The following is a 9,975-nucleotide window of genomic DNA, read 5'->3' on the forward strand; positions in this document are numbered from 1 at the left end:
ATGTGGGCCTTTAGGGTTCTGTACAGCACATTACACAATGATCATTGATCAGTCCCTACTGTTATACAAGTAATAATATTAAATCCTAAATTTTAATGTGGGCACAGTGGACTGAAGAATCTAGCCCTCTAGTTTTAACCTACTGAAGAATTCACAATATCACACTGTGCTGATGCCCCCTCTGGTTAGTGGTTATAGTCAAATTAAAATTTGACTCTATGCTCATTCTTTTGAAATATCCTGTTGCCTTTGGTGAAGTAATGAATAGGATTAACTCTGTGTTGCCATTATAAACCCTGTTTGCAACTGCTGCAAAATCTTGTTCTAGGACGGAACTTGGCATCCAGCTCTGCTACAAGGGACAAGTGATTAAAAAGAGACTTCTCCTTTTGGTCAGTTCAGGCTACTGGAAGAACTCTGAGCAGAATATAGACCTAGGCTTAACAGTTTGGTGAGTCCATCCTTATGCAAGGCAAATGCAGTGATCCATTTGCAGTATACTTTGGGTACAGTCTCTGCACCCCTGCTTTGCTTATCCACCAGCACTGAGTTAAGCAAAGTGCCTTTCATTGGCTCTCCAATGCTAATTCCACACTTAGTGAACAAATAGCATTTAGTTTTGTTTGTACTTTTGGAGTTTTACTGACACACCAAGGAACAAGGCCAGGGACCCGTGGCTGTGTGAAAGAGGAATGTGATTCTCTTTCATGTAGAAGGACTTTGCTGCTGGCCTGGGGCAGCTGGGCCCAGGCACTTTGAAGAAGCCAGCGGGGAGAAGCCAGTTTGGGGCCTGTCCACTTACAGCTGGGTTTGGATACCCCATAAGGTATTGAATTCTTAAGTGACCTGGCTGGAGGGCTAGGCCATGGAAGACCCCAATGGAGGTGATTAACAGGAGGAGACAATCAAGAGGAAAGCCCAGCAACCCTGCACCCAGCCACAAAGGGCCATAGCAGGTGAGTCACTTCTGTACACATGGAGCTTGCTCTGGAGCAGGACTCTACAACAAATGTACCAAATATATGTACTGTCAGTGCTATTTGAGAACACCGTACTGCTGCACCCCCACCAGTGAGTCTGTAAATTTTCAGTCTTTACAGGTAGGTACTGTCATAACTATAAAAGGAAGGGAACAGCTCTCCTGTGTACAATACTATAAAATCCCTCCTGACCAGAGACACCAAAATCCTTTTACCTGTGTAAAGGGTTAAGAAGCTCAGGTAACCTGGCTGAAACTTGACCCAAAGGACCAATAAGGGGACAAGATACTTTCAATCTTGGTGGGGGGAAGGCTTTTGTTTGTGTGCTTTTTGTTTTGGGGATGTTTGCTCTTGGGACTAAGTGGGATCAGACATCAATCCATGCTCTCCAAATCTTTCTGAACCAGTCTCTCATATTTCAGACTTGTAAGTAACAGCCAGGAAAGGCATGTTAGGTTTATCTTTGTTTTCTCAACTTGTAAATGTTCCTTTTTGCTGAGAGGATTTACCTCTGTTTGCTGTAACTGTGAACCTAAGGCTAGAGGGGGTTCCTCTGGGCTCTCTGAATCTGATTACCATGTAAAGTTATTTTCCATACTGATTTTACAAAGATGATTGTTTACCTTTCTTTCTTTAATTAAAAGCCTTCTTTTTAAGAACCTGATTGATTTTTCCTTGTTTTAAGATCCAGGAGGGTTGGATCTGCACTCACCAGGAATTGGTGAGGGGAAAAGAGGAGGAATGGTTAATTTCTCCTTGTTTTAAGATCCAAGGGTTTGGATCTGTGTTCACTAGGAACTTGGTGGAGAAGTCTCTCAAGGCTACTGGGAGGGAGATAGTCTGGGGGGAAGGTAGACAGAGTTTCCCAAATAACTCTTAAAGGATTTGGGTGGTGGCAGTAAAACCAGATCTAAGCCGGTAATTAAACTTAAGCCTGGTCTACACTAGGCATTTAAACCGGTTTTAGGAGCGTAAAACCGATTTAACGCCACAACCGTCCACACTAGGAGGCACCATATATCGATTTTAATGGCTCTTTAAACCGGTTTCTGTACTCCTCCCTAACGAGAGGAGTAACGCTAGTATCGGTATTAACATATCGGATTAGGGTTAGTGTGGACGCTGATCGACGGTATTGGCCTCCGGGAGCTATCCCACAGTGCAGCAGTGACCGCTCTGGACCGCAATCTGAACTCGGATGCAGTGCTCAGGTAGACAGGAAAAGCCCCGCGAACTTTTGAATATTTCCTGTTTGCCCAGCGTGGAGCTCCGATCAGCACGGGTGACGATGCAGTCCGAAATCAAAATAAAAAAAGAGCTCCAGCACGGACCATGCGGATGTGATCGCTGTAAGGGCAGGCAAATCCGTTCTATCAGCGCTCCGTTACAGAAGATGAAATTCAGAATCCTTTTTTAAAAATCTCCAGACAGACGCCATAGCAGGGACTCAGCGCACTGCAGCGTGACAAGCGTAACGGAAAGCCAAAGAATCAAATGGACGCTCATGGACTGGAGGACTGAAGCTATCCCACAGTTCCTGCAGCCTCCGAAAAGTATTTGCATTCTTGGCTGAGCTCCAAATGCTTCTAGGGTCAAACACAGTGTCCGCGGTGGGTCAGGGCATAGCTTGGCAATCTACTCACCCCCCCCCCCCAGAAGCGAAAGGGAAAACAATCCTCTGACTCTTTTACATGTCACCCTATCTTTACTGAATGCTGCAGATAGACACGATGCTGCAGCCGTCAACACCAACATCCTCACTCCCCCCCTGCCATGGGTGGCTGATGGTACAAAAGGACTGGTAACCGTCCTCGTCATCAGCCTATTGGCACATGGGGCAGTAACCATGCTGACTAGCATCCGTCAGGTCGATCAAGGGCTCCTGGCCCTAATTTTTTATGGTGGATGGTGCAGTATGGCTGGTAACCATCGTCATCATAGCAACAGGGGGCTGAGCTCCATCAGCCCCCACCCTTCATGTGTAAAGAACAGATTAAGTTGCCCCTGGACTAGCAGCTTCTCTCCTACACACTGCTTAATGTCCTGTCTGGACTATCATAGCAGCTGGAGGCTGCCTTCCACTCATTTCTCACTAACAAGTCACCATGTCTTTTTATTCCTGCATTCTTTATTACTTCATCACACAAGTGGGGGGACAATGCTACAGTAGCCCAGAAAGGCTGGGTTGAAGAACGGAATCAACAGGTGGGGTTGTTACAGGAGCACCCCCTGTGAATAGCATACAGATCATAGTTTCTGCAGGATCTGACACAGAGCAGCTGTGCTCTCTGGTTCTATGATACAGTGGTTATCTAGTACACTTGCCTATATTCTAGGCAGGACTGATTCTATTTTTAGATACCAAAAAGGAGGGATTGACTCAGGGAGTCATTCCCAATTTTGGCTTTTGCGCCCCTGGCTAAGAGCAGCCAGGGGCACTTATGACAGCAGCAAATGGTACAAAAGGACTGGTAGCCATAATCATCCTCACCAGTTCCAATTTATGGAAGGGTTTGGATGGTGCAGTATGACTGGTAACCATCTCTGCTGTCATGCAAAAGCAAAAGCATGCTTCTGTGTAGCGCTGCTGAATCGCCTCTGTGAGCGGCATCTAGTACACATACGGTGAGAGTCACAACAAAAGGCAAAACAAGCTCCATGATTGCCATGCTATGGCATCTGCCAGGGCAATCCAGGGGAAAAAGGCGCGAAATGCTTGTCTGCCGTTGCTTTCCCAGAGGAAGGAGTGACTAACGACATTTACCCAGAACCACCCGCGACAATGATTTTTGCCCCATCAGGCACTGGGATCTCAACCCGGAAGTTCCAAGGGGCAGGGGAGGCTGCGGGAACTATGGGATAGCTAGGGAATAGCTACCCACAGTGCAACGCTCCAGAATCCGACGCTAGCCTCGGACCGCGGACGCACACCACCGAATTAATGTGTTTAGTGTGGCCGCGCGCACTCGATTTTATAAAATCTGTTTTACAAAACCGGTTTATGCAAATTCGGAATAGTCCCGTAGTGTAGACGTACCCTTAGAGTATCAGAGGGGTAGCCGTGTTAGTCTGGTTCTTTAGAAGCAGCAAAGAATCCTGTGCCACCTTATAGACTAACAAGTATCAGAGGGGTAGCCGTGTTAGTCTGATTCTGTAGAAGCAGCAAAGAATCCTGTGGCACCTTATAGACTAACAGACGTTTTGCAGCATGAGCTTTCGTGGGTGAATACCCACTTCTTCGGATGCAAGTAGTGGAAATTTCCAGGGGCAGGTTTATATATGCAGGCAAGAAGCAAGCTAGAGATAATGAGGTTAGTTCAATCAGGGAGGATGAGGCCCTGTTCTAGCAGTTGAGTGAAAACCAAGGGAGGAGAAACTGGTTCTGTAGTTGGCAAGCCATTCACAGTCTTTGTTTAATCCTGAGCTGATGGTGTCAAATTTGCAGATGAACTGGAGCTCAGCAGTTTCTCTTTGAAGTCTGGTCCTGAAGTTTTTTTGCTGCAGGATGGCCACCTTAAGATCTGTTGTTGTGTGGCCAGGGAGGTTGAAGTGTTCTCCTACAGGTTTTTGTATATTGCCATTCCTAATATCTGATTTGTGTCCATTTATCCTTTTCCTTAGAGACTGTCCAGTTTGGCCGATGTACATAGCAGAGGGGCATTGCTGGCATATGATGCCATATATTACATTGGTGGACGTGCAGGTGAATGAACCGGTGATGGTGTGGCTGATCTGGTTAGGTCCTGTGATGGTGTCGCTGGTGTAGATATGTTGGCAGAGTTGGCATCGAGGTTTGTTGCATGGATTGGTTCCTGAGTTAGAGTTACTATGGTGCGGTGTGCAGTTACTGGTGAGAATATGCTTCAGGTTGGCAGGTTGTCTGTGGGCGAGGACTGGCCTGCCACCCAAGGCCTGTGAAAGTGTGGGATCATTGTCCAGGATGGGTTGTAGATCCCTGATGATGCGCTGGAGGGGTTTTAGCTGGGGACTGTATGTGATGGCCAGTGGAGTCCTGTTGGTTTCTTTCTTGGGTTTGTCTTGCAGTAGGAGGCTTCTGGGTACACATCTGGCTCTGTTGATCTGTTTCCTTATTTCCTCGTGCGGGTACTGTAGTTTAGAGAATGCTTGGTGGAGATTTTGTAGGTGGTGGTCTCTGTCTGTGGGGTTAGAGCAGATGCGGTTGTACCTCAGTGCTTGGCTGTAGAGAATGGATCTTGTGGTGTGCCCGGGATGGAAGCTGGAGGCATGAAGGTAGGCATAGCGGTCGGTAGGTTTTCGGTATAGGGTGGTGTTAATGTGACCATCAATTATTTGCACCGTAGTGTCTAGGAAGTGGACCTCCCGTGTAGATTGGTCCAGGCTGAGGTTGATGGTGGGGTGGAAGCTGTTGAAATCGTGGTGGAATTTTTCCAGAGTCTCCTTCCCATGGGTCCAGATGATGAAGATGTCATCAATGTAGCGTAGGTAGAGAAGGGGCGTGAGTGGACGGGAGCTGAGGAAGCGTTGTTCCAGGTCAGCCATAAAAATATTCGCATATTGTGGGGCCATGCGGGTGCCCATAGCGGTGCCACTGATCTGGAGATATATATTGTCATCAAATTTGAAATAGTTGTGTGTGAGGATAAAGGCACAGAGCTCAGCAACCAGTTGTGCTGTGGCATCATCAGGGATACTGTTCCTGACAGCTTGTATTCCATCAGCGTGTGGGATGTTTGTGTAGAGAGCCTCTACATCCATGGTGGCCAGGATGGTGTTTTCTGGAAGGTCACCAATGCATTGTAGTTTCCTCAGGAAATCAGTGGTGTCACGGAGATAGCTGGGAGTGCTGGTGGCATAGGGTCTGAGTAGAGAGTCCACATATCCAGACAATCCTTCAGTGAGAGTTCCAATGCCCGAGATGATGGGGCATCCAGGGTTTCCAGGTTTGTGGATTTTGGGCAGTAGATAGAATAGCCCTGGTCGGGGCTCTAAGGGTATGTTGATTTGTTCCGATGTTGGTGTAGGGAGTGTCCTGAGTAGATGATGCAGTTTCTTAGTGTATTCCTCAGTGGGATCTGAGGGAAGTGGCCTGTAGAATTTGGTGTTGGAGAGTTGTCTGGCAGCCTCCTTTTGGTAGTCAGACCTGTTCATGATGACAACAGCACCTCCTTTATCAGCCTCTTTGATTATAATGTCAGGATGGTTTCTGAGGCTGTGGATGGCATTGCGTTCTGCACAACTTAGGTTATGAGGCAAGCAATGTTGTTTTTCCACAATTTCTGCCTGTGCACGTCGGCGGAAGCATTCAATGTATAGGTCCAGACTGTCATTTCGACCCTCAGGAGGAGTTCATGTGGAGTTCTTCTTTTTGTGCTGTTGGTGGGAGGGTAACTGTGTATCAGTGCGCTGTTCAGTGTTGTCCTGAAAGTATTCTTTGAGTTGGAGACGGCGAAAGTAGGCTTCCAGATCGCCGCAGAACTGTATCATGTTGGTGGGGGTGGCAGGGCAGAAAGAGAGTCCCCGAGATAGGACAGACGTTTCTTCTGGGCTGAGTGTGTGGTTGGATAGATTGACGATATTGCTGGGTGGGTTAGGGGTACCACGGTTGTGGCCATGTAGCAGGTAGGAGTTTAGACAGCTTACAGTCCTTTTTCCTTTGTAGAGAGGTGAAGTGAGTAATGTAGATCTCCTGTCTTATTTTAGTGAAGTCCGTTTGTATGGAAGTTTGGTTACTGATGAGAGTCTCCAGGTTGGAGAGCTCTTTTTTGATGTTTTCCTGTTTGCTGTATAGGATGCTGATCAGGTGGTTCCTAAGTTTCTTTGATAGAGTATGGCATAATCTCTCACTGTGGTCTGTGTAGTATGTAGATAGCAGTGGATCTTTTACCTTTAGTCCATTAGGTATGATGTCCATCCGTTTACATTTGGAAAGGAAGATGATATCCGTCTGTATTTGTGCAAGGACTGGCCTGCCGTGCAAGGCCTGTGAAAGTGTGGGATCATTGTCCAGGATGGGTTGTAGATCCCTGATAATGCGTTGGAGGGGTTTTAGCTGGGGACTGTATGTGATGGCCAGTGGAGTCCTGTTGGTTTCTTTCTTGGGCTTGTCTTGCAGTAGGAGGCTTCTGGGTACACGACTGGTTCTGCTGATCTGTTTCCTTATTTCCTCGTGTGGGTACTGTAGTCTTGAGAATGCTTGGTGGTTAAACTTAGAGGTTCTCATGCAGGTCCCTACATCTGTACCCTAGAGTTCAGAGTGGGGAAGGAACCTTGACAGGCACCTTGCCCACAACAGGATTAGAAACACCCATCAGCTCTCCGTAAATCAGATAGAATTGCCATCTCGGGTGTCAATTAAGTTTTCTGGTCCAGGATATTGGATAGTCTTTTACTCAGGGAGTCTGATCCAGCATCCTTTGCATAAAAACTCCTGCTAACCTCGGTACGACTTTTGAGCCTCTGTAAGGACTCAGTCTTGTGAGGTTTCTGCTTCTTTGTAAATGTATATTAGAATGACTTTGGTAAGAACACTTTCAGAGACCTAAACCTTGAATACGTGCACTAACATAAGTTTTATATGCAAAACTGAACAGTATAGGCCAAATCCTGCTGTCACTGAAGTTAACAGGAAATTTGCCGTTGGCTTCAGTGGAACTGGGATTTGGCCCTATGTTAGTTTAAAAAAAAATCAGATGAGTGGCTTCTGTTTGACTTTTTTCAGATTAATTGAAATACAAGATGAAAGTATAATTATACTCTTTGATTCTTTCTTTGGATGTGTCCTTGCTTCTTGGAAGAATTCCAGCAGGTTTTGTTGGGGTTTATTGTTCAGGTAACTTAAGATAGTTGCTGCCTGTGCTAAGGGAAGAGAAAAGAGGAAAAGACTGAACTTTTATGATATGAGGTTCCTTGAAAAGTATATTGTACATTATACTGATTGTGTGAGATTGTCTCTCTTTATGCTAAAGGAATATCTCAGTGAAGAATAAATTTTAACACATTACCTTTGAGTATTACTTCAGCGGCTTTGAAAGAATTCTCTCATAACCCTAGGTAAACAAGATACAGTTTAAACAAATGGAGATGTATATAATGGCCTGATTCTGAACTCCTGATTCAGGCCTAGGTTCTATTCTGTTCAGGGCCCTAAATGAGAAATCTGGTGCAAAACGCTAAACCCACCTCCCTATGTATATATTTACCAATAGGCACAAGAAGGTCCACAAACCACTTTTTTAGAAAAGTGCCCATGAATGTTTTTCCTTTTTTATGGCCTTTGAATTTCACTGGAATTTTGCCTTTGAGTTCAATGGGGCCAGGATTTCACCCATTGAGTAGACAAAGACAAATAGAAATTAGGGAGGGGGGGGAATGTTTAAATAGCATGGGAGTATTAATATAAGCATATTAGTTAAATGCAGGAAGGAGCCATTCTGGGAAAAAATAATAAATATCTCTCACATTAGAGGCTTGATCTTCTAGTTAGTGCATATATGGAACAAGGCAATGAAAGTTCAGTATACAGCAGCTTCAGTACCGAACCTTGAGATTATGAGATTAAACTAAAAAATACCCCCAAATTTTTGAGTGAAATACTAGCCCAAATGAAATCCAGGGCAAAGCTCCCACTGACTTCAGCAGAGCCAGTAGTAGCCCAGAAAGTTGCAGGTTAAGTTTGATACTTAGTTCTAAACTTGTCATGATGTACTAAAGAAAAATAAAAAGTACAAGGAACATGAGTTAGAGATGGTGAAGCAGATTTAACTGTGGACTTCCTCGTTATGTGTTGGGGTAATGTTAATTAAACACTCTGTAATCTCTTTGCATTCTTCTTCCTTCTGAACCTTTTCTTGTTCGGCTTCTAATTTTATTCTTCTCAAGTACTGTACATTAGTTGTGGTCAGCGGTTCTGCTCTGCTTTTGCCACCATGTGATAGCACAGAAGTGTACTTGAACTTCATCATTGGTTTTCTCTAGCAATTTTATATTATTAATTTATTTAAATTAATGGAAAAAGGCAACAAGTTACATTAAAAAGTTGTCATAGGGACTCTTGTCAGCAGCTTTAGTGCATTTTTAAGACTGTTAGTCACACTGGCATAGGTCAAAGGGCAAAATAGGTTCTAAGGTATTTTCAGTTAACCTTAATGAAATATTGAGCCAACAGTTCAAAAGGTTTCCAAATCCATTTTTAGAGCACTTATATCAAAAAAGTGGCCTGATTTTATCAAAGGTGCTTTGCAGCTACAGCAGCCAATGAAGTCAGTGGGATTTCTCACAGTAGTAAAAACTGTTGTCAGTGCCACTGAGTGTATCTGTGAATTGCTTCTGTGTTGTTTGTGCAGCTTTGGCGTTAGCTGCTTAGGTTTAGATAGAGCCCCATCCTTCCTGCATAGTCTCCTTTCCCAATAGGTTCTGCAGTTCCCAATAAACCTAAAAGCCTTCTCCCTACATTATCATCTTACCCAGGCATTGAGACCCTAAGTTCTGCCTGTCTTTCTGACCCTGCATGTGCTGCTGGAAGCATTTCAGAGAATGATACCACAGATTTCCTGGACTTTAATCTCTTACCTAGCAGCCTAAATTTGACCTCCTTTGTATTACTGTAGTGCCTTGCAGCCCTTGTCATGGATCAAGACTCCTTTGTGCTAGGTGCTGTACAAACATAAAACAAAAAATGCCACAAAGAGCCTACAGACTAAGATCGGAGATAATTGATGGATACACAACAATGGAGGAGGACAAGTAAACAATAGGACAATACTGGTCACCCTGATAAGCAGTGGTCTTAGCAGCCTAACTGATATTAATTCCCTTTGTTTATCTTGATAGAAGGGGTTTGTTGGTTCCATCCCAGCTGAGCTAGCACTTGATCCAGCACCCTCTGAAGTCAATGGTAAAGCCTCCACTCACTTCCTAGAGGCAAGGATGGGCTGGAAGCGCTAGATACCATATAAAAGTTCAGCAGTCTCTCTTTGGAGTCTGTTTTTGAAGTTTTTTTTTGTTGCAAAATTGC

Source organism: Mauremys mutica, chromosome 5 (genome assembly GCF_020497125.1).
Source record: "Mauremys mutica isolate MM-2020 ecotype Southern chromosome 5, ASM2049712v1, whole genome shotgun sequence".
NCBI classification, from domain to species: Eukaryota; Metazoa; Chordata; order Testudines; family Geoemydidae; genus Mauremys; species Mauremys mutica.